General features: G+C 39.6%; 1 long non-coding RNA gene across 1 annotated transcript in view; it reads right to left on the minus strand.

Moving 5' to 3' along the window:
• Positions 1 to 1,988: 1,988 nt before the first annotated feature.
• Positions 1,989 to 24,192, minus strand: part of LOC132076398 (uncharacterized) — a 63,406-nt gene continuing 41,202 nt past the window's right edge. The window contains exon 3 of the long non-coding RNA XR_009418904.1: positions 1,989 to 3,286. This is a non-coding gene — a long non-coding RNA (uncharacterized LOC132076398). The remainder of the gene's footprint in view (positions 3,287 to 24,192) is intronic.

The following is a 24,192-nucleotide window of genomic DNA, read 5'->3' on the forward strand; positions in this document are numbered from 1 at the left end:
TTTTGGAGATACACAAAAATCTTTCACAATTCCTCACAATTTTTGATAAATAATGACTGCCAGAAAAAAGACCAAAAAAAAAACATATTATAAAAATACTGTCTATTAATAGAAAATGAAAAACCAGGTTACTCCTGAAATAACATTGATACATTGCCACAATCACTTTTAACTGCCATACTGTTTTAATATAATATGATTATAGGATAGAAAATATGGACGCAAGATAGGCATAAGTGCAAAAAAGGAAGGTATTTCAAGTTGTCTGTAATAGCTAAGAGAAACTGGTAGAAAACTCAAGCAGACAGAGTAGTTTTCCAGCATAATGACTTGTTCTCTACAGCTAAGAACGGAATATTTTGTGCAGTTTGAAATACTGTGTAAGCTCTAAAAGAAAATGTATTTCCAAACAAGATGAGAAAGCCATTCAGCAACCATTCAGAGTGAAAAAGCAATTGAAAATTTAAAAATCTGTAATTTTTATTAGTACAGGCTGCTATACTTTGAGCACTTACACATATGTTCAACTTCTCACACATGTGCATCCCATTTTCTTGTCCTATTCATATTGGAACACATTCTGCTTTTCCTTATGTATAAGGAATTAAACCAGAAAATGTTTCTGATATTCTGAAGTGTAAAGACAGTGTTTCCAGGACAGCTATTCATTTAGCAGCAGTCAGCTGAATATGTAACTACCTGTGGGGAATATTTAGATAAGGTGCTGCATTGAAGTCTAACTTCTTGGAATTCCATCCTTCAAAAATTCTATGTCCATTGGCATAGCCAATTTCCATAAAGACATTCCTTTCTAAAAATCCACACCGGGCTTAAAATTTAGAGAGTAAAAAGAAACAAATCTCTTTTTTGCTGGGTGCAGTTAGAAATCAGTCAGCTTGATACTTAGATTGACCAGAAGGAAATAAAGGAGGATTAAAGGACAAACACGAGTGACTCTTCCACTCCCTGCACTGTTCAATTGTTGACATCTATAGTATTACTTAAATAAGTGTATTTCAGCTGACAAAAAACATTGGATTTCATACATTTTGCTAGTCAGCTTCTGTTTACAATCTCTTGAAATTTCCACAGAATTCCCCAAAATCACATTTTCTGGCAAAATACCAGCCTGACTCCTACAGTTTAACATTCAAAACACAAATACTTTGCCTCAGTATTTTCAGATAAACCACTTAATTTGGTTCCATTAAATTATTTTAACAAAATATTGAGATGCCTCTGTGCAATTATTTAAAAAACATAAGTTCCCCACCATCAGCTAAAACTGACCCCAATGTCGCTGACCTCAACAAATCAGCTCTCAGTGCAAGCAGAGATCTTAACTTCCATTTCTCTCATTTGTCAGATCTCTAAATGAAAGACTCTTTAGAGGGTTATCTTTGTCTAAACACTTAAAGTTGTATTTTTAGCCCCACTGTTTTGGAATAAGGCACAAGCTCTGAGCTTTGCAGATGCAAGATTCTTCTTTCCATTCTTTCCTTCAGATTAGGACGACTCAGAGGAAAGAATCTGGCCACTGTTGTTTGCTAATTATGTTAAGAATTGCCTACAGTACATCAACCTCTTGCAGCAGACCATTCTTGGAATTACAATTTTCTCAGCATTTGCTCACTCAGTCTTGAGTAACTGATTTATTCTCAGCCATTATCAATTCTTGGATTTTCCCTTTGAGACCTCAGTCCACTACAGTGGGAAAGATTGACTTACTGCAGGAAACACGGCCACATGTTTCTGCATCCTTCCTGCCACATCTTGCAAAATGCTTAAGACATTGTGCAACAGAAATGAATGAACATTTGAAAGCACAAGCAGAGCTGTGCTCTGATAATCCATGCAAACTCCAGTTCATGGAGGTGTCAGCTCTGAGTACTGTCAATGACTCAGAGGTCTCTCTGGCTCCCAGCCCTGCTGGAGGCAGGAGCAGTTCCTCCCCTCAGCTCCAGGTGCAGGTGTTGATTGCTCCCAGCACAGCAATGCCTGGGGAGGTTCTGCTGTCCCAGACTGCCATGGTGCAGCAGATCACTGCAAGTGCAAGGCAGCAGCTCTGCAAGTCTGCAAGTACTTTGTGCAAATGGGACTGGTTGTGTTTCAGGGGGTGCAGAATACCCCACCAGGATCAATTTGTTGTCTGTAATCATGTTTATTTAACTGATGATCTACGTCTGCAAAAGCACCAACTTCACAACCAATGATTCATCAGAAACTTACCTCCCTGCTTTCTGTTTCAACACTGACCTTCAGGATATTTCATCTAATAAATCTGAAGCAGACATGTATAAACAAACATGGCATTATACTAAGCTTGTAAATTGTGCATGAAGATGCACAATGTTAGAAGTACACCCAGTACTGGAGCTCATGGAAGATGAGCATGCAAAAAAGGAAGGATTATTATCTTCACAATCAGAAACTTAAATTTGTTTTAGCTTCATCTGTTTTGGATGATTTGACTCAAAATTGCATTAATAATTTCCAAGTTATGACTAACTGATTTAAAATGTGATGTCTCCATATGATATTTCAACATTCTGCACACTGTACGTAAGAACAATCAGATTGAAGTCTTTCTAATGCAGTGTTGTGTCTCTGTTCATTTGTAAAATACAATTCCCTCATTATTCTGTGTGGGACAAGAGAAATACTAAAGAGCTTTTTGCCTCAGAAGAAGAAGAAAGAAAGGAAAAAGGGAAGTTTTCTCCTCCACAGCAAATAAAGGACCCAATCTCTTGGCATCAGTTCACTGACTCAAACCATCTCTTGGAGAAGGAGACAAATGCTGTCTTCTGAATTGGAGTCCCAGCAGAAACTTTTCTGCATAGTGAAGCAAATCAGAAACATAAGGCCCTCATTAGCAGCAGCAGCTTTTGCAGGAACAGAATAGTGACTGGGAAATCATCTGATTCCTGGACATCCAGCATTTCAGCCATCAGCACCAAAACAAAAGGAAGTGGGAGGCCAAGGGCCCTGGTGCAAAGCTGTGCTCAGAAGGACTCTGCTGCAAAACCTTTTCCAGGTACCTGTAGGACAGTATCTGCTTTCATTTGGACTCAGCAGCCTTGCAACTCCTCACCTTCCTTCTTGATGTGAGGGCAACTTCTGCAGCAAGCACACTCCCAACACCTCTTTCTGAAGGGGAAGAACACTTTTCTCCTGGCTTCAGTGTCCGAAGTATCTGCCAATATTGGTGGATGTTGGCACTGCTGTACCAAAAGGTCTGTGGCAAAATGCAGGTTGGTGTTTTCTGATAATCCAGGAAATTGTACTGCTGAAAAGGAAAAGTTTAAACAACCAAATAATGACTTGCATAGAAAACACCACCCTTCTGCCTCAACTCCCTGGCATTATTCCAGCTATCAGTCCTGGGCAGGGTGTTGCAGCCAACTTTTGGCACAAGCACTGCCAATTGCCCTTCCTGCAGTTCCTATCTTTTCCCTCAAAGCAGAAAATGCTTTGTGTTACTGGAGACAAGGAAGCATCTTCCTCTGGTTGAAGAATCAAAAATAAGTTTAGCATTTGTATAGGTTATACCTACATACATACACACACACACACACACACACATATATATGTAATTTGTATGGATCTAGCCTCTTATCCAAAATTTATTACACGTAAATAAGAGAGCATTTGGATTGTGGTTTGGGGCAGGTGGTTTCTCATGCAAACATATGAGGCTGCATTACAGCTACAAATGTGGTTTGAGCACTCGACACTGTAATAGTATGAAAGTATTGGTGAATGGTGATGTTCTAAAGCCTTGAGTTAGTTTATTAGTGTTGCTAAACCAAATGGACTGAAACAGTTAAACCTCATGCATTTTCCATGAGCAGTTTGTAAACAGAGAAAATTGTTGTCCCTGATAAACTGAGTATCAATATGAAGCAAAACCAAGTGTTCAGAAAAATTTCAGCAAATGAGGTAATATTGTGACACATATTATCACCTCTCAGAAAGGAGGGTATATATATTGGTAACAAGCTTCCAAAGCAAACTGGATATGTAGGGCTGACAGATTTATTTTTTTTATCAATAAAGTGTGGAGGAAATTGCAGAATTGTTATTAATCTTGCCATTTAACACTTCTTGCTGTGAGATTTCATTACATAAATATTCCTTGAAAGAAGAGGTTTTAAAAACTGAAATGACTTGGATCCCCAGTGGTGAAAGGTGAAGTGAGCTGTATTTGGAATCAGCTCTGCAGAAAGGGAACACCCCAATAAATGCTCTGTGTGACCGGTTCTGACAGAGGGTTGTGTATCTGCCAATGCAACCCACATTTTTTGTGCTAGTACAAGTCAGAATAAATATTATCTCCCCTCATGTGACAGACCTTTGATAAAGCAGAATTGGCCTGGTTGATTAGCACTCTGTGTCAAACACAGATAATGGGGGAATCCCTTTCAGCAGCAGTACAGCACCTCAGCAACCATAACAAGGCCAATTTAACGAGCCTTCTGTTTTCCAAGAGATATTAATTGCAGTCCTGTCACATAAGATACAATTCAAGATAAAATACGTAAAAAGGGGGGGAATTGGATTTCATTCCATTTGTGTCATGATTATAAATTTTCTTGCAGGACCATGAATCTTACCACTGCTGATCTGAATACCCTCCATGGCTGGCACACTGCAGTAGAACAACATTTATTGTTACGAGTTCTGCTGAACACCAGAAGAATGTCAGGTTTTCTGCTGAATCTTTCTACCATTATGATTTTTTATTCTACCCTACACAGTTTGTTTGCTTGTTTCTTTTCTAAAAACACAAAACCACAAAAAGCAGGCACCCAATCATGTGTCCCCACCAACAAGGATGCTTCCTCATCTCTCACCAGTTCTATCAAGATTTTAGAAATTGTTCTGCAAATGCCCCATTTGATACTTCCTTAGGGACACTCCCAAATATCCATCCAAGGATTGTGCTGGATTGATGTACAAATTATCTTCACACAAGTAAATCAGAATCCCCAGTTCAGTGTTTCAATAGTTGTATCTCTAATCAGTTGTCATAATTGAATAAATGTTCTTTGTTTGTGCATTATACAAACTTTGTACTGCCAATGCATGTGCTCTCAGGCCAGGCTCCTTCAGCCAAGGGAGAATGCCATATGCTGGGTGCTGCTGCACACATTGCATTTTCACCTGAGTCAGAGCAGCTCCAGGCTGACCCCCTGGATGTGGCACATGCTGAGCAGTGGCTGCTGCCAGCATGTGCATTGTGGCACTAAAGAGGTCTCAGCCACCAAGCTGCTCATCTTCCTGAATGGAGGATTTCCCATTAAAATTAATTCTAACAAACACATTGTCACTTCCATGGATGCAATGTATTTCTGAATCAGATCTAAGTTGTCTTCTAACTGTGAATACCTTTGTGATGAAACATTGACTGCAAAGTTCCAATGGCAGTATATTCAATCCTAAATATTCCCAAATTATATCAAAATGGGAGAAAGTTAGAGAAATTTAATCCTTACTCTTAATGTCAACATGAGGCTAGAATAGCTCAGTTTCTTTAAAGATACTGCAGCAGCAGCTTTGCAGAGAATTTTTGCTAAATAGAGGAACCTTGAAGCTGTTCATAATCCTAAACCTCTTGTCCTGGCAGTGCCAAGAACTCCAAAACTATAACATGTATCATCTGTAACCATACCTTGGTCATCAAGAGGTTGATTTTCTTCTCATGACTGAGAAAGAAATAGATGGGAAAAAAAACAAAGATAGGATACATTTTCTATAAAATATGTTAATGACATTATTTTGTTTTTTCAGCAAGGAACAAGTATGCCCACAATGACAGACTTTTGGGAATATTTAGTATTTATATAGGTCTTTACATGTGAGTCTTAGAGATTACCTCAGACTGTTTAGGATATGATAAAAACCCAGAGTCTAAAGCTGCTTGCTTATGAAATTCAGGCAAGCCCAGGCCCACCAGCAGTGGTTACTTTAAGGGGCTTTGGGTGACACATCAGGCAGCTTGTAATAAAACCTTCCTTTCCTACATTAGTACCAGCAGTAAGGTTCACCATTTTCTGCTCAGAGCCTGCATATTCAGGAAACACAGAACTGAAATTCAGCCAGACACATCCCCCAGAAGTGAAAGCATGGTCTGTCAGCCCAATAACACAAAACACTAAAACACACGTTTTAAAGTCTGGTCTTACTCAGCAAAATATTTGCATGCTTTTGGACATGTCTCCAAATGACAGCATTTCCTAAAGGCTTTCCTCAAGAAGTGAGGCCTCATTTGGCCTGAAGATGCAAGCAATGTGCTAACCTGAATTCTCAGAGATATATGGGAGTCCCAATTAATGTTTTAAAAGTCCCAGCTGGAGATTATCTGCATTTCAGGAACCTCAATAACTTTACAAATTCTGTCCAAGGAGTTTAATTTGCTTCTGAAAAGAAGTGCTTTAAAGATTATAAATATACAATTGACAGTAATAGAACCTCAGCATGTAATCCAGTACCTGTTGGGCCAGAAAGCAAGTCTGAGACTAAAATGAGCAGCTCTCTGCTGCTTGTATGAAAATGCTGAGATCATTCCAGGTGACCCTGTGCAAAGCTAAAAGGATCAACGGAGGTTTTGTACACACTATTTTCTGATTGCAAGAAAAAAACCAAAATACAGAGATGTGAGAAAATTAACTGGTAAAATTATCAAATAATCATCATTTGGGGGTGTTGTTGCTGTTTTTTAAGATTTCTTTTAATAACAAATATTGATATTGTAAGATGGTGCAATATATCATTTCATACTATGCACTCCGAAATATCCTGAGATTATTCAGTTCATTTTTCTGAAAACTACCACGTATATATAAGCAACTTAATTAAATACAGGATGTTATCTTCTAGCAACCCCCTTCCACATTCTGAACATGAAAGAGTACACTAGAATATTGATAGCCCATCCAATATTTTAATGTTGGAAAACACATTAGTTTTCAGTAACGACAGGGAGTCATCAAGAAAAAAAATAAAAGAATGAATATACGAACTAATTTTGATTCTCTTTTGTACTGTCACATGGTGAGCAAATAAGAGCCTGATGTAGGTGAAAGCAGCATTTGCTCTCCGTTGCAGGGAGATCACTCAGCCCCGAGCTGGGATGGGCTCTTTGCTGTGACCTTTGTGAAGCCGCCCCCGCTGCCCCGCCGTTAACACGTTCTGAAGACCCTCCTTTGTCTCTGTGCCTCTGGTCACATACGAGCAGGGGCTCTGCTACGGTGGAATTAATTAAACAAACTGCTCCCAGCTTTAATCTTTTATACAGCAGCCAGTGCAACAGAAAATATCTCATGAATCACATATTTGTACACATCCAGCAGAGGAAATACATGTATGAATGTGGTCTACATGCCAGTTGATATTTTCACCCTGTTCCATGATAGCTGCTTCCTAAACCAACCAACCACGAGTAAAAAAAATAATAGCAGGGACAGATTTGTCCTCTCATATTGAATTTCAATGATCATGTTAAAACCCACGACAATGCAGAAAACAAGTCTCTCAGTATACAGAAAATTTCAAAATCACCAGCACAGAACTACCAGACAAACATCAAGACTTCCCCAGATCAGGGTTAAAATGCCACAAAATAGTGTTCCCCCACCCCACAACCTGGGCAGGGATGTGAGATGGTATCAGATGAAACCTAGCATTTTTATATGGGTTTTCCAGGACATCTGAAACCCCTCAGGGTTTCATAATTGACATCCTCTTGGCCCTTGAGTTTGCTCTCCCTGCATGGCACCAGCTCTTTGGGCCTCTGCAAACAGCAAAAACTCACAGGAGCACCTGATGCAAGGTGGCAGCTGCAACAGCTAACATCTCATTATTAGTTTATACACTCCAGCCTTCCAGCAAACATCTCCAGTTCTCAGTTCAGGCCAAACCTTTCCTTCCTTCCTTCCTAAAGTAAGAGGTTGGTGTCCAGGTCAGCACTGAAGAGCAGCTCTGGTACCCTAGGGTATGAGATTTTACATGAGTTGGGGAAGGAGTGTGATTTTACGTGAGTTAGAGAGTCTCCTCTCTACCATTCAAGGAAGGCATTTATTATTACCAGAGAAATTAGAATACTTTAAGCCCACTAAGTACTTAAAATGCAACTACTTCAAAAAGACAAACTACAACTGAAGTTTTCAGCAGTGGCTTTCAGAACCCCACCCTCAGCAAAGCAGAAAGAAAAGAAATGGGAGCTCAGCACTTCTCACAAAATAGGGCTGTGTAAAAGCCCCAGGCCAAAAATACTCTTGAGAGATCCTCAGAGAACATAAAAGATCAAAACTCAACCTCAGCCCTGTGTATCTGAATTGCTAATAGATGCATAGTACTGTCTCCATCTGCAGTATCACACAACAAGGATTAGAGGTAGTCATGTTTTTAAGGAAAGGGAGTGTTGCACATTGCCAGAAGCATCTTTAAAACTCAGATTCAGAATTATGATGTAGCATTTTCTGTCTTGCCCTGAACAAGGTTTTCAATGACCAGTTTATGAACAGCTGCACCAATACTGCACTCTTCTTATGTGCTAAAGAACACTGGGACATTGCAAAACTACAAAGGCTTGTCCTGTCCATTTAACCAGCATGTCACATGGAGACAAAGCATAATGCAGCTCTGTGAAAAGTCCACCCACAAACTTCATTTCACACTATAAGAATGAGGCACTTGAGTTCTCTGTCTTCCTTCTCTCACAGTAGTTCACATGACAGCAACTTAAATATTTTGGAGACCCAAGAATACAGCCTTTCAAAAAGTTACCTGCTTTAAAAAAAGTAGTCATGAAAGATATTTTGGTAATTCTTTCTTGTTCAAAACCTTTGTATTCAGTTTGTTTTAAAATGTAGACCAGTACTGAGGAATAAAATAGAGTAGTTGTCATTGAAGAGAAAAGCTGTATCATCTTATTAAAACCTAGCTCTATAGAATTAGAATCCACAGCACTTTGAAGGGAATTAAAAGGCTATCACTGGAAATATTTTTTTTTCATTAACGAATCAGTGTCTTAAATTGCAAGCTAAAGTTTTCAAAACACTGCAGTATTTTTTTATCAAAGAGGAGACATTTATTTTATCAATTAAACCCATAACAAAACCCCCATTATACTGACACAGCAGTACCAAAAAGAGCAACCCCCCTCCTGCATGCACGCTCATGCACACATACAAACACACACTCCTTTTACCCAAAGCTGGCAGAAAAGACCCACAGATCCAAAGGGAGGGGCCAAAGGAGCAACAAACCCAAATATCAACAGTCAGAAAAAGATATCCCTCAGCAAAGCTGTATTTGGAAGACAGTGTCATGTTGTTAACATGCTGTGTTCATGGAACTACTCAATCACGTAGTAAAAAGAAATGGAAAGGAAGGGGTAAGTGAAGAAGATTTGAAACTATTAATTTAGGACTCTATTTTCACTAAGCAGAGATGTAGGAAATAGTGAGGACTGTAGTAAAGAGATCAAATATTCCTGGAAGAAGATCTTTATATAAACAATTGAATCATTCCTATTTGTTTTTATACAGATTTTATAAGCCCTGAAATAACCCTTTTAAGCATTTAATTTCATAACTAGTTAATTCTCTGCAGCGGGGAACTACAACAAACTTGGAACAATTTTCTTAAATGAAGAGACAGCTGATGGCTCAGGTTTCCCAACACTGCTCATCCTCAGCCTCAGGATTCAGTGACAAACTTCACCACTGATGTCCCCATGCAGCAGTCTCAGCAAGGCCAACCACCTGCATTTACCTTGAAAAAATGGAAAATATCCTTCTGTCCCTACAAAGGGAGGCCAACAGCTTTATAGTAATACCAGCAGTATGCCAGTCCTCATAGTCAGGAGGAAGAACCCATTTAAATGCCAGGACTAACTGAGGCTCTTTAAGACCCATCTCTATGACACGCAGGTGAGCACAATGAAGTTCCAGTGACAAACCTTGCACAGATGCAGCTGGAGCAGGGTATGGCCATTGGAGCCAGCTGAAAGTGCAGACAGCCAGATGGGAGATCCTCCAGAGAGGGTAATCCCACTCTCAAGAGAAAAAAAGGAAAAAGAAAACTTGGGCATTACCAGGTGCCAGTCTTCCTCAGCTGAAGTAATTGAACAGAACTTCAGGAATGCAAAACAGCTTACTCAAGTACTTCTGAAAAATTAAGCTAGAAGACTGTGATGGGAACAGGATAAATGACAGTTCTGTTGCCTTCTTAGGAACTCTTTTGGAAAACAAACCAGTATAAAAAATCAACAAATTAAACACCACTGAGCTATTTTCCTCATGACTACATGACCTACACAACTCAGGGAGGGAAAATGTTTCTCTGCAACCAGACTGTTGAGAAACTACCCTGCAAATAAGAACACCCTCTCTTCATTGCAATGGGTCATGACATTGACTTTGTCATGTTAATTATCCAAATTCAATTCCAGTATTTGCTTGAATCAAAGCAGCAAAGACATATGAACATCAACCATCAGGTAAGGCCATGAAGTACAAATGCTTTGATGGTCAGTGGTACTCCCTGTTTTGGGAAAAAAAAAAAGGAACCTTTAGAGAAACAAAAAACAGCACTGAATCATTTGACAGAACATATTTCTCAATACAGCAAGCTCTAGTGTAATCACAGCCAAAGAAAACTGGCAGAGGATTTGGCTGTAGCAAAGACACTTGTCTAAGTATGAAGTTTCCCATACTGTGCGTTCTGAGATACTGGGCATCACTGTACCCCTGTTTGTGAAGGGTTTTGAAGCAGGGGAGCACAGGAAATGAGAGCAGCATGTAAATGGGAGCCAACATGCTTACAAGGACTATATGCTGCACATTAGTGTCTGCAGAAGATACATGGAAGCAGACTGAATGGGTACACAGGAACATCTGCCAAGCCAAGCACAGAAATAACAGAAATATATGAAAATCCAATATTGTATTCTGTGTGTTTTTTAGAAGCACCTTGATGATGGAGGCCCCAAAGACAGGAAGAAGCTGTGTCACTTTGTAAACACAATTTTGATGCCTTTGGAAGACACCAGAGTGGTCCAAAAAGCTTGAGGAGGGCTTTCACCTACCTTATTTAACCTCTATCTTTCTCACATACTCAGTCTCATACTGCTTTACAGCCAGCTGCTCATGTGCCATGTTTGAGTAGCTATGTCATAGAACAGGACTGCTCCAAACAGAGAAGGAACATGCATGAAGATACAAAAGGGGGTTGCAAGGAATGGCCATGGAATACTCTGTGCAGGCTTGCCTTATCTCCTGGGCTGCATTTTCAGAAGCTGGAGACCTGCTTTTTGTTCCTACAGCTCAGGGTGCTGAAATTCCAGCAGGAATATGGCATCAGGTGCTGTTTTCCAGAACACCATTGCTGCCCCTGCTCCTTTCCTGAGGCAAGATATGCCCCTGCTACTGACTAATTGATTCCTAGGAGCATGAGAGCTGAACAATATTTACATTTACACAAACTATACTACACAGAGTGTGAAAGCAAAGCTTTGGTTCAACCCAAGGCAGCAGCCTCTGAAGGAACCAGATGGGCCCGTGAATAGGTGGAATTAACCAGCTCACAGAGAATTCAGCATTATGGTGTACATCTCTGACTAAGGTCACAAAAAACTATCTCAAGATAACAAGGGTTTATGAAAGTAAAACCATCAACAGCACAGCAATGGGCAAGAAATTTGATTGTAACCTGTAAATCGAACATCAAAGGTCTTACAAGGCCACTGATGGCAGGTGGACACTTAACATAAATGTGATATTGTATGCCTGATATAAACAGCTCTCCTAATCTCTTCTTTCACATGCATAAGTAACTCATACTGCATGTGAATGTCATATATCTAGTAAACAATTCATTTAAAATCACTTATGAACAGCTTAAAATGTATTTTAATCCTATTTTTCTAAAGGTCAGATAATGCAAAAAAGAAGAGATAAAAAGGATACAAAAGCTTACCCAGGTGATAATTTGAGTATCCTACTGATAGCTTACATAACATAATGGTGTTTATAAAAAAAAAATAAGCAGTATATAAGTGAGAAAGGATAAGTAATGTGACAGAATCAATATTAAAACTCAGGAAATTCCCATTAAGGCAGTTCATCCCAAGTTTACCATTGTACAAAACAGCATAAGGGAGCTTACTCTTGGGTATACAGTATACAAGTATATCAAATGATTATAACATAAAAGTATATTCTTTTTCTAGTACAATGTGCTTAACCATTGGCTTTGGCTCCAGATCTGATTTTCACTCCCACCAGAGTCTGGGAAAGGCCACATCCTGTGTTTTGAACATGTCATTTCAGGACATAAAATGAGAACTAGTTATGAAATTCACTTTCCAAAACCTGCAGTACCCAGCATAAGAGGAATTCTGAATTTACAACACTACCTCTATTCTATAGCTTGTCAGGCAAGCCTGACTTCAAAAGTTGAAGGTCAGGCCAGGACAAGCTGGCCTTCTGATGTACGTGTGACAGTGTCTGGTGTCACATGCAGCCTTATGCCTTAGACAGGCCACACTTTCAAAAACTGCTTGCATTTTCCCTCCATCCCTAGAGAGCACATTAAATGCACACACACCATGACATTCAGCTTAGCAATAGAAGCTAACAAAACATGAAAAGTTATTACTGGTAAGCCCCTAACAGGAAAAACACCATCTTCCCCTGGCCTTCTCAATGCCACACTGATGTATACACATGGACATATATTTATGATAGTTTAGACCAGTTTAAAAGGAAATGTTTGCCTCTACTTTTTATTTGTTAGATTATTTGTGACCTACATTACAGTATTGATCATTTGAACAATCCAAGAGGTTCTGTTTTTGGGGAGGGAAGAACAAAATACAGTGTACATTGACTATCTGCATAGGGGCTTCTCACACCTTGTCAGATCTTCCTTCTCGCTTCTCATTTGACACTGTCTCTATGATCTCAGGTTGTTGGAATAGGTAAGAGCCACAGCAAACAGCTCCTGTAATTATTGACAAGTTTATGCATCCCCAGAAACTACTATTCCCCCAGATTTGCAAGAACATTCCTGAATAGTTTAGTCTGAAAACCAGATAAAATATTTGAAACAAAAAGAAGAACGCTTGTTGCCTCCTTGTAGCCCGGGCAGGCTCTAAACAGTAGGAGATTTTGTATTCCTGCCCAGTGGTCCCCCTCAAGGGCAAATGGCTGTGACATGTATCTGACAGGAGAAGCAGGTACCTTCTACTCTGACACCTCAGCCTTGTGCAAGTGCAGGGTCAATGTCTCCTGGCAAACAGCTGTGTTTGGGCCTGCTGAGGGAAAGTTGTTCCCTGGCTGGTGCTTGGTCCCTGGCAGCCTGAGGAATGACTCAGTGATGCCATGTCCTGGGCCAAATGTCTTCAGAATGGGTGCAGATACGTAGCGCAGCAAAACAACATTGTGTTTGTCCCACCTTACAAACTCTGAGTAACTGAACTATTCAAGTTACTCCTTCTAGCCTTCAGAGCAATCCATCAAATCAGAACCTTATGGATGGTAAGGTTTTTGTCCAGGGAAGAGAACTGGAAAGAAACACTGGAGTCAGAAAGACATTTTCCCCCAGGCCAAGCTTACTTTTACCCTTTTTTTTTTGCTATCTGCTACTACTGCAGTGACCTAGGACATGTCTGTGGCTCTAGTTTAGTGGCTTCAGATCTTTTATACCAATGGTCTCTATTTTATAAGATGGTGACAGAAAGTCCCATCCCTTGGGAAAAGAAGGAGGAAGCTAGATAGATATTTTGTGGACCAGTCAGAACTACAAGCCTTTGGCAGATTTGTTGGCCTAAGATGACATATAATTATATAATTTTTTACTAATTTTTAAAATATTACACCCAAGGAGAAAACATACTTTCAAAGAACAGTCTCAGATATGACAGGGAGAGAAAGACAAGTATACAAGCAAGGAGAAAGATATAGAACCTCAAAAGCCACTTGAGTAAATTTACTCACAGGATCAGTCACACAAACCAGTTCCTGAACTGCCTATTTGTGGATCACATGCATACTACTTGGGAAACACAGATAGCAGCTAAAATATTCTGCCCCAAAACTGGTCAAGGATCTTTGTCTGCTGGATGAGGTTTAGGCTTGTACTGAACTCTTAAATCACTTACAGCTATTATTTTCAATGAAAGAATTATGTGAAGAATAAAAATTAAAGGCAAAAGGAAGCTCTCATACATTTAATTCCAGATGTAAAATAATTTTCTTTTAGAAAGGATTCACGTTACAAAAAGTTTTATTTGTTTTGCTATTACACGGTTTTAAGTTTCTTACTTTTTTTTCACTCACCTTCTGAAGAAAGAAAAAGTAAATGAAAACAAAAAGCTGATAGTGGAATACATTATGAAATATGAAGAATCATGGGACCAACTGACCACTCCAGTGATTAGGAAAACTGTAAACTATTTAAAGAGAGCAGTTTTCACTGCTCTTCATTAGAGTCTGATTACCTCAGCCATTAACATTTGGCTCTTATTATGATGATTGTGAAATACTGTTCACATTAATGGACAAAAGAAAGTTGACATGGCTATCTTGATTAACTCATCAATAATAATTTGGAATAATTTTTCTTCATTCACTGGATGAATCATTCACATGTGCTTTAATAATGCACATTGTTGTATAGTAAATTAGCATGAAGATTACCCACCTCTGGGAGCTACACTGTACTTCAAAGTATTGCTCAAAAGATATTTCAAATTTGAATTTTAGTAAAAAAAAAAGAAAAAAAGAGAAAAGATCAGAAACAATTACTTCTTTTTAACTGTTCAGTACATCAAGACATACAGCCCTCAAGTTATGCAACTGAACTCAACCTTTAAGCCACCAGATACTCACTATGTAAAAAACACTCCCCACCTATTTGCATTCTTCTTCAGAGAATAAAGCAAAACTCTTGTTCTTTACAAGACAAATATAAACTTGAATAATAAACTGAATAAAATGAAGTAATCCTTACCTAAACAGATAAGAAAATAACCAAAGTCCACCAGGCTCTTTGTGGATCCAGCCTTGCAAACCTCCAATCACATGAGCTTTCATAGGCAATGTGACTGTGAACTCAAACCCTACTCCTGGAGGTCAGTCCATGCAAAAGCCCTGACAAGTCAGCCTCTCTCCCTGACAAGTCAGCCTCTTGCTGAGGATCATCTGTGCAGGACAGGAGGAGAGGCACTCCTGGCTCTGAGCCATGCCATGGTCCCCATGGCAGGTGATGACCCAGCTCAGCTCTTTGCAGCAGCAATTTTCACGTGCCTCAAACAGGTAACTCTGTGAAAATGCAGTGACACACACCTCCTTGCAAAAGCCAGCATCAATAGAACAGATGATTCTCAACATTCTCAATTCTCAGTTCCCTTCTCACTGTATCTTGTTCCATTTCTTCTCCCATTATCACCACTTCATTTCTGAAAGTGCATGAAGCAGTTGTGTTACCTTTTAGCTCTTTACTACCTGCTTGGACCTCCAGAGCTCTGAGGAAAAGCAACCTGCTTCTTTCACCTTCCTGGCTGTACCCACCTCCTGCCAGCAGCAACCACTGAGTCAGGTGCCAACAATCCTGTGCCCCTGCCACAGCCAGAGGGTCAGAAAGAAGGTAACACAGGCTAGAGGTACACACAGCAGCTTCCTAGGCCAGGCAGGGCACCTTTACACTGAGTAGATGGATTTTCTTCCATCGATTTTCTAATTGCTTTTAGAACATGTAAGGCTGTAACAATCTACAGCATCCCATGGTGGTGACTTCCAGAGTTTAATTGCACACTGTGGGAAGAAGTTACTTCTTTTGCTTGTTTTCAGTCCACAACCTGAGGGTTTTTTCAATGGCTCCTAAGAGTCATAGAGGGGACAAGGAACAGTAATTCCCAATTCCATTTTTTATGGATTTTACAGCTTTCTATAATCCCTTCCTCAATTCCCTCTCTTCTGTGCAGAGAAGTGCTAACTGTTCAGTTGAACTCATGGTTAACTGCAATGATCAAACTGTTTTTCTATCTTGTTTCCTGCTCTTTTCCTAATTTTGTGTGGGTTTTGCCTGCTACTGAGCACTGATTAAATGTTTTCAAGAGCTGTGATAATCCCATCATGACAGTAAGCAGTTCAGAACCCATTACTGTGCATGCAGCATCAGGTGTTTTCCCCATGTACCTTAATTTAATTGAATCTGTACTGAATGTCACCCCCTTTTTTAATTTCCTAGACATTCTATAGGATGAAACTGTTCTATCTATCTTTTGAAACCTTTACTCTTTCAATATCTTTAGTTAACTGCCCTAATAATGCCACATCAGTGAATACTCTCACTACACCACCACTCACCTTACAAGTGATTATGAAGATGTACAACAGCCCAGGACTAGCACTCATTTCCAAAGGACTCTCCTGCGATGTCTCTTCATTGAGCAACCTAATAATTTATTCTTGCTCCTTGTTTTCTACCTTTAATTAACTCCCTTATCCACATGAAGTACTTCCATCTTTGACAGTTCAGCCTTTTTAGGAAGCTTTGGGGAGTGGCCACACTAAAAGTCTAAAACTGGGGAAGAGAAGAAAGCAGAAAACAAACCATTGCCATTTCTTTATCTCCCATTTTCCCTCTTTCACACATGCATCTTGGTTATAATTTGTCACAAAAACAACCTTTTTGAAGACTGTTGTATTTTGTCCTATTGTAAATGGTCATTCTTAAACAGCAAGGTTCCCAGTGGCTGTTATATATAGTACATACTGGCAACAAAATCATCTAACATAATGTCATTAATTCACCCATTGCAAAACTGTTTCAAAGGATGGAAGTTACTACTGGAATGGAGTAGGAGAATGACATGTGTTTGACAGTAAAGATTAATTGGAAAATGAACTGCATAATGGATGCTTCTGGAGGCATAACTAACATAATGGTATATTTGGGGTATTTTCCTCTTTATGTTCAGTAAATAATCTATATAAATCCCCTACTCATAGAGATGAGCATAAATCCTACATAAATATTCAAATACTTTTTACAGTTACAACAGGAAGCACATCTTCCTGTCGTTTCCAGCTGAAATAATGCTTATGTGCTCTTTTCTCTCCGAGCTTTCTTTCAGAGTGGCAGCTCCTTCAGCAGGCCGGCTGTGCTGCAGGGCCAGGAGGGCAGCTGTTCATGTGGAGCACATTCCCAGCACAAGGGCTCCTGCAGGAGCATTCACACCTCCAGCCAACGCCGTTGGCATGGGCGCTGCCAGCAGGATCCGGGAGATTTCCGCTCCTTCAAACTCCTATCGTGTGACACCGCTCGCCTCGTGTGGGCTTGTCATTCCAGGAGACACAACTCAGCCTCTCTGGAGTGTGTTCTCAAAGCTCAAAAAGATATAAACAAAGGAAATGACATGTGGTTTTATGATCATTGCTATAAAACATTTTATCAGCTGAGGGACGGTATTTCAAGCTGCAATATATATTCATATGAATAATTCTTGGTTAACTGGGTAATTCTCTCAGTTTTATTAGATTTTATTTATTCTAGATTCTTAACTATTGAAGGCCAGTCCAGTTTGGGTAGGGATCTTGCCTAGAAGCTGGACATTGAGCCTAGAGAGGCAAAAATACTTTTTTTATGACCATCAACCTCTAAGATTTGCAGAATAAAAAATAATTTCATTTTATCTATCTTTTCTCCTGAAGTCTGAGGAGACAGGTACATTGAAAAGTCATTACAGAGGGAAGGGGAAAAAAAGTGAAATTAAGACTTAGATATGTAATTAGGGGTTCTGATTAAAAAAAAAACACACAACAAACCAAAAACCACAAACCCAAGGCACTGAAATTTTTACACTTCATTAAAATTTCCCACCAAAATCTGTATCTTTACACAAGGAAAATACAATTTTGAACAAAATTCTATTTTCCATTTGGATATTGTTTTGACTGAAAAATTGTCATCAGTTTTGCTGGGTCAGAAAGCAGACACCAGTCACTGTGTGTGTTTCCCTTTTCATCATTATAGGAAGAAGTATTTATTGGATTGCATGAGGACTATTTCTATATAATGGAATTATTTCTATCTTTCTATTTAATATTCTAGTACTTTGTTACATAGAAATAGTCCTCATGCAGTTCAAAGTCTTCCATGGGCTCAGCTAAATACAATTCCTTTTCCTCACAAATAAGCACACTTGCAAATCATTTCTGGAACACATTTTTTGTACACACATTTGTTGCATTGTTCTCTTGTTCCAAGAAAGTAACTGCCCTTAATTAAGGATCCTTGTACTTTTATCCATATCATACTCCTATTAAAAATTCCAGTATCATATAGTTAACAATACTTAGTGAACCAATTGTTTTCCTTCATTATCTTATTTGAAAACCCAAAAGTTGTACTTGCCATCACCACCAGAGTCAAAATTGCTTCAACAGGGAGAATGTATAAGTGTAAACTTTGAGAACAGGGAGATTGTAAGAATGAATAAAGACAACCAACATTATTTGCCTGCTCCATCCCACAAAAATGGTCTGACTATTACATACAGTAGAAGCTATTTATATACTGATGCACACAATGCACATTAATGAGCTCTCTTGGGGGTTTATGATCATAAAAGATATTGCTAGAAACAATGAAAATAACTGGAGGGGAAATTATCCTTGAAGTAAAATATTAATAAATTATTTCTTTTTTCAGTATATTGATTGAGATGTTCCCATTTGTGACAAATTCAGTGCCATTTACAATGTATAATTTGCTTGAGAGTAAGAGGTGAGAGGATTAAGTACCCTCAGCTCTCCCATAATGTAGCTGCACTGTTGAACCACAGCCACAAAAAGTCAACTCATAAAGTCTATCTGGACAAAACCAGTTAAACCCTCTTTCCAAAATACCTTATTTTCAAAAAGCACACCACTATAGGAAGGATAAAATATAATTTGGTGCTACTATTTGGCTGTCAATATCCAAAAAAACTCACCAGACTGACAAAAACACAAAACAATATTATTTTATGCATTACAGATGCATGTGTGTGTGTAAAATAATTTCATTTGATCATGTTTAAAAATTGATGGGACTAGGATCCATGGCTTTTCTTCCATTTTGAAGCATGACACTCCTTTACTATTCCAGTATCCTTCAGATACAGATCACATGTCACCAGATCAGTTCAGATTTCATCTGAGTGAAGTTTTGGGCTCTGCATTATAGGAAATATCCAAACACCAAAAATAGCTGCTTGAACTAGAATTAATCACAACACCAAACCCCTTTCCCCAAATGGCTTCAGTGACAGGAGGTCTGAGGAAAAGCATCTAATAGATGGATCAGAGTGCATATTTGATTTGTGTAAAAATAGGATGCCATATCACCTGCAGCTATATGCTAATTTAGTATAGTTCTTACATTGAGGGGGCTGTGCTATTATCAACAGGTACAGCTCACTGTACAGTACCAGGCATATGAACAGCATTAATCAATTAACAGAAACCTCAAAAACAAAACCAGAAACTTTTGAAATTCCTCAGTATGTACTGTACATAAGCCAGAGTATACTTTATTTTGTGCATTTAATGTAATAATAATTTTCTATTTTTAAGTTATATCTGCTGCCTGTAGTCAGCTTGCTTTGTTGATCTCTCTTTCCCTGGTACCTCATTTCTATGTTTTTAAGTGGTTTTCTTTTAAATCGGGCCTTTAAAAAAATTCCACAGTATCATCTTCCATTAGAAACATAACATTATTTTTCTAATAGAACTTTGTCAAATTAGATACCCTTTATGGACAACACACCAACTTAATTGGCATGTTTTTAAAATTAACCTACCTTTCACTGAAAAATGTAAAACCTCTGCTTGCATACAAAGTCCACCTGATTGTATAACTTGGTTAAAAGACAATAATCATTATAATAGAGTGAAGGCATATTCACATTGCTTTATGATGCACTAAGTAGAATTGGAGTAAACAAAAATAATCATAAAAAGAAAATGGTAATGTTATAAAGTATCCAAGACAAAAGCATTACTCAGCCATTGCTTTTGTGTCAGCTCCTGAGGCTGCAGGGACCCACTCCTGGCCCTGGGGAGTGCCCAGTACCCCCCCAAGCACAGAGCTGGGGGCAGCAGCAGTGAATGCACCCCGTGCTCACAGGCTGATGGTGACCCCAACAGCCAGGATGGCTTCTGGCCACACCTCCTGGAGGCTCCTGCCTCGGGAGAGACAGAGAAGATGCCTGCTGCTCCAAAGAGGGAAGGTCCCTTGTATCCCCAGTGTCCCTGCTCCTGCCTTTTGCTGACTGCTTCTCCTCTGTGCTGGCCCTGGGATGGCAAGGGAGGGGAAGCACCAGAGGGGTCCTCTAATAGCTGCCCCATGCCACCATCTTTGTCGTTTCCTTATGTTTGATGAAAAACAAACAGCAGGCAACTTTGTAAACTTTATCTGAAGGACCCATATGAGGTCTAAAAGAGCAATTCAAGTCTTTTCTATAGCACTTTTGTCTAAGTCTCTATGAAGTTTTGTTACTCTCTAGGCCTATTTATTGATTTTTATTAATTTGTGTACTACAATAAACAACAGTTGCAAAAGACTAAAACTGCTGGGATATAGCACAAGCCAATTATTAACTGGAAAAACATGAATACTACGAGGGACAAGTATTTTGCAGACAGGTTTTTCTGATAATGCAAAATACAAAGAAGGCCCAAGACTAGAACTGCCAAAGACGATTCCTTCTGCATGTGACTCAGGCAACTCCTGCAAGAAAAGTCTTACTGATTGTCAAGACCTGACTCTCAAGACTTCCTCCTGCTTGACTTTTAGTCCAAGACTCCTTTTTTGGGCTGAACAGTTATGTGGGTTTGCAAAAGCCAAAGCACAATCCCCATCTCTGCAGGTACCCTGGGAGTGCTTCACAGATACAAACTCTAAGAGGGCTCTGCATATGCAGCCAGCTGGGTGAGCCCTATCATTGCAACAGCCAATAGTACTATCAGGTCTTGTATTGATGTTAAAAACCATGTGGATTTTGGTGCTTTTCCACGAGGTGCTGCTCCCTCTTAGAGGCATTTGGTTCTGGAAAAGTCCATTTCCATTTTTTAAATTCTGCTAGGTAGCAAATGTAGCCTTGGTGAAAAATATTAGACACTTCTCAGAAGTATGGGCAAATAAACTCTCAAACAACTTGTTTTCAAAATCTTACATTATTTTAAAGATTGCTCTTTTCTTTTCCCCCCTTCATTTGACACTCTCTCAGCAGAATTGAAGAGCTGCTGGAGCAGCTTAGAGCAGCAGTTGTTGGCACATTACCCACCCCCATGCCCACATACTTGCTGTGGACACGGGACCAGGGACAGACTCACACATGCGGCTGCTGGCCCGTCCTCTCCCTCCTCCCTCCCCCGAAATGTCCTCCCAGCTTAGGCTCTGGGACAATAAAGGGCATGCAGGCTGCTGCTTTACTCTTTGAAACACCCCCGGAGAATCATTCCCAGGCACAGGAATGCTCACTATGGCTGTACCCAGTAGAGCTAGAATAGCAGGTCTGCATGACAAAACTCTTCTCAAAGCTATCCCATTCACCACTGCTATTTGCTTGCCTTGGATTTCTTGCCTCTCACTTCCTACATATGGAGAAGGGGTGGAGCAGAATCACATCGTGATTTGGTCAAACACACCAAAAGAAGGCCTTTTCTTTGCACAAAAATTGAGGATACTTTTAGTTAAACATACAACCACCTAAGCTACTGACTGTATCTTCTTCAGGTTTCAGTAACTCTGCACAGCCCTTCAAGCCTTTTCCACCCACAGCTACCCAGCCATCCACCCTTTCCTACACATATAATAAAACAAACACTAAACATGCAAACCCAGAATCCTTTCACCGTGTCACTCAGAGCTTCCCCATCACATTCACGAGTCTGCCTGTCAGAGTACAGCTGCTGCATTTACCTGAATGCTCAGAGTTTGTCATTTTATAACTGGAGGCTGTGAATTACAAATAATGCAAGTACTAAAATCATAGCCCAGTGCCAGCTGCCTTGTGGGAGGGACAATAAACTCTGCAGCCAGAGTAAACAGCAGGATACTTTGAGTGACCACTGCTTCATCCTCCCACATGTATCTTATTCATCTTGTCTCCTTTTGATGACATTAAAAGCTGCTGCAGCATAAAAAGAAATATTAATCTGTAAGAGAAATATGAAGAGCAATTTAATACTCAGGCAAGCCAACAGATCTGGAACCATGGCATAGCTGTTACTGTCATCAACCATTCCAACTGAGCATAAGTTTCAGTAAGCTCAGTATGATTGTCAAGGAATACAGAAGTAGACAGAATACATGGAATTTATATGATTTTTCATGTGACCCAAAGAGGTGCAAAATTAACCATGCTTTATTAGATGGGGAAAGAGTTGCATTTAGGCCATTATGCAGAAGACATAAGCAAAGTTTAAAGTCCCTTGTTTTCCAAATTTTTTAATATTATCATTCTCACTTCTCAAAGGTTATTGAAAATTATTATTACTTGACTTCGTCAAATAGTTGGTGCAAATACAAAGGAAGCATGAGAAGCTGAATTGCCCTCATCTTCCAGGCAATATTTTATCCTTTATGCACAAAGCAGCCAGGCAGGTGTTTCTAAATGAATAGTGAAAAGCTCTGCTTTTAAACCTGTAACAGGGTTAGTCTGGACATAGAGCAAGGGACTCCTTACAAAAACCCTCTAGCAATCTCTGCAAAAGAGCTGATTCCTCTGTTGGAGTGACACAAATTCACTGAGCCTAACAGGCCTACTTCTCAGCATTCACCAGTGGGACACCCAAGGCAGCCCCACACTCACCAGCCCAGTTAGATTCTGGTAAGGAAAAACCCCATGCAATCTTCAGAAGAAGCCGAAACAAAGGCTCAGCAGCCAGCCATTGTAGCTTTAACTAATCAGAGAGAAACCACCTGCAGGAATACCCCCTTTTCTGTTTACTCCCAGCAGAACCTTCCAAATGATGATTAATCACTGAATAAACTGAACAACTGACAATGACATGATGACAATGGAAGGCAGAGAGGGGCAGCAGCACTGGTGGACGTGGCTCGAGCATGGGTGGGTGGAATGGCCAAAGAAGATGGATGGCCTGAAAACGTTTGACACTTGAGTATCTCCTGTGTAGCAGGAGGACGTCTGTGCTAAAGTGAGCTGCCGTCTTCAAGCAAATAATGCTCTGCACAACGAGCTGACACACTTCCTTCAGCTGTCAGCAGCAATGCAGAGGGGCAGCTTCCTCAAGAATGAGCTAATGAAGCTTTTAATTGGCATATGAAGCACTGATAATAGCAGAAAAAAAGAGATACTGTAAATGACAGGATAATCCATTACAGTGGAAAGCATTGTAAATGTTTTACTGATTATACCCACATATTATCCTACCTATGTCCCTACTAATTTGAAAAATGATGAATCATAGAGCTCAAACAGGACTCAGATGAGTCAATTAGACTAACTAGTGATATCAAAAGCTCATATTTTCTGTACTTAGGAATCAAGCATGTTTTGCCTAACAACAAACTAAAATGAGCTGTGTTTCACACTCTCAGTTGACCAAGTCATTAGCAATGTGGAAGAATACTTCTTTAAATTTTCCGTATTTGTAGATGCTCTTGCCCCCACGGAGTCCTTTCTGGCAGATGTTTATTAGCTAGAAAAACATTTTCAGGAAATGAAATATTGTCTTGCAGCATTCTGCTGATTCCACTTCTAATTTTATCAGTCCAGGGTTACTTTAGGTGTTTAAGTGAGCATCCACATAACGAGAAAACTTTGACTGCTATTAGCCAAACTCAGCACATTCAGTATTCAGACCAAAACTGAGCTCCAGTGTACAACTGGGACATCACTTTTTCTTATAGCACTTGCATTGCAAGTGCTTTAAGATTAAGCCTTAGGGACAAATTCTCTATTAATCATGGTTTGGCCAGTTATTTACAGTAATGCAGAATGATTAGGTAAATCTTCACACCTGCCAGGAGATAGAGGGGCATTAAGCACCTTATTACCTTTGAAACCACAGCTGATACATCAACTGATTTGAAAAGTGTTTTTCCTGAACAGAGATGGTCTGGCTCAGTCTTCTGCCAGGTTTGTTTTGGAAGAAACAAGTAGCAAAGTTC

The sequence above is a fragment of the Ammospiza nelsoni genome, chromosome 8 (genome assembly GCF_027579445.1).
Source record: "Ammospiza nelsoni isolate bAmmNel1 chromosome 8, bAmmNel1.pri, whole genome shotgun sequence".
NCBI classification, from domain to species: domain Eukaryota; kingdom Metazoa; phylum Chordata; class Aves; order Passeriformes; family Passerellidae; genus Ammospiza; species Ammospiza nelsoni.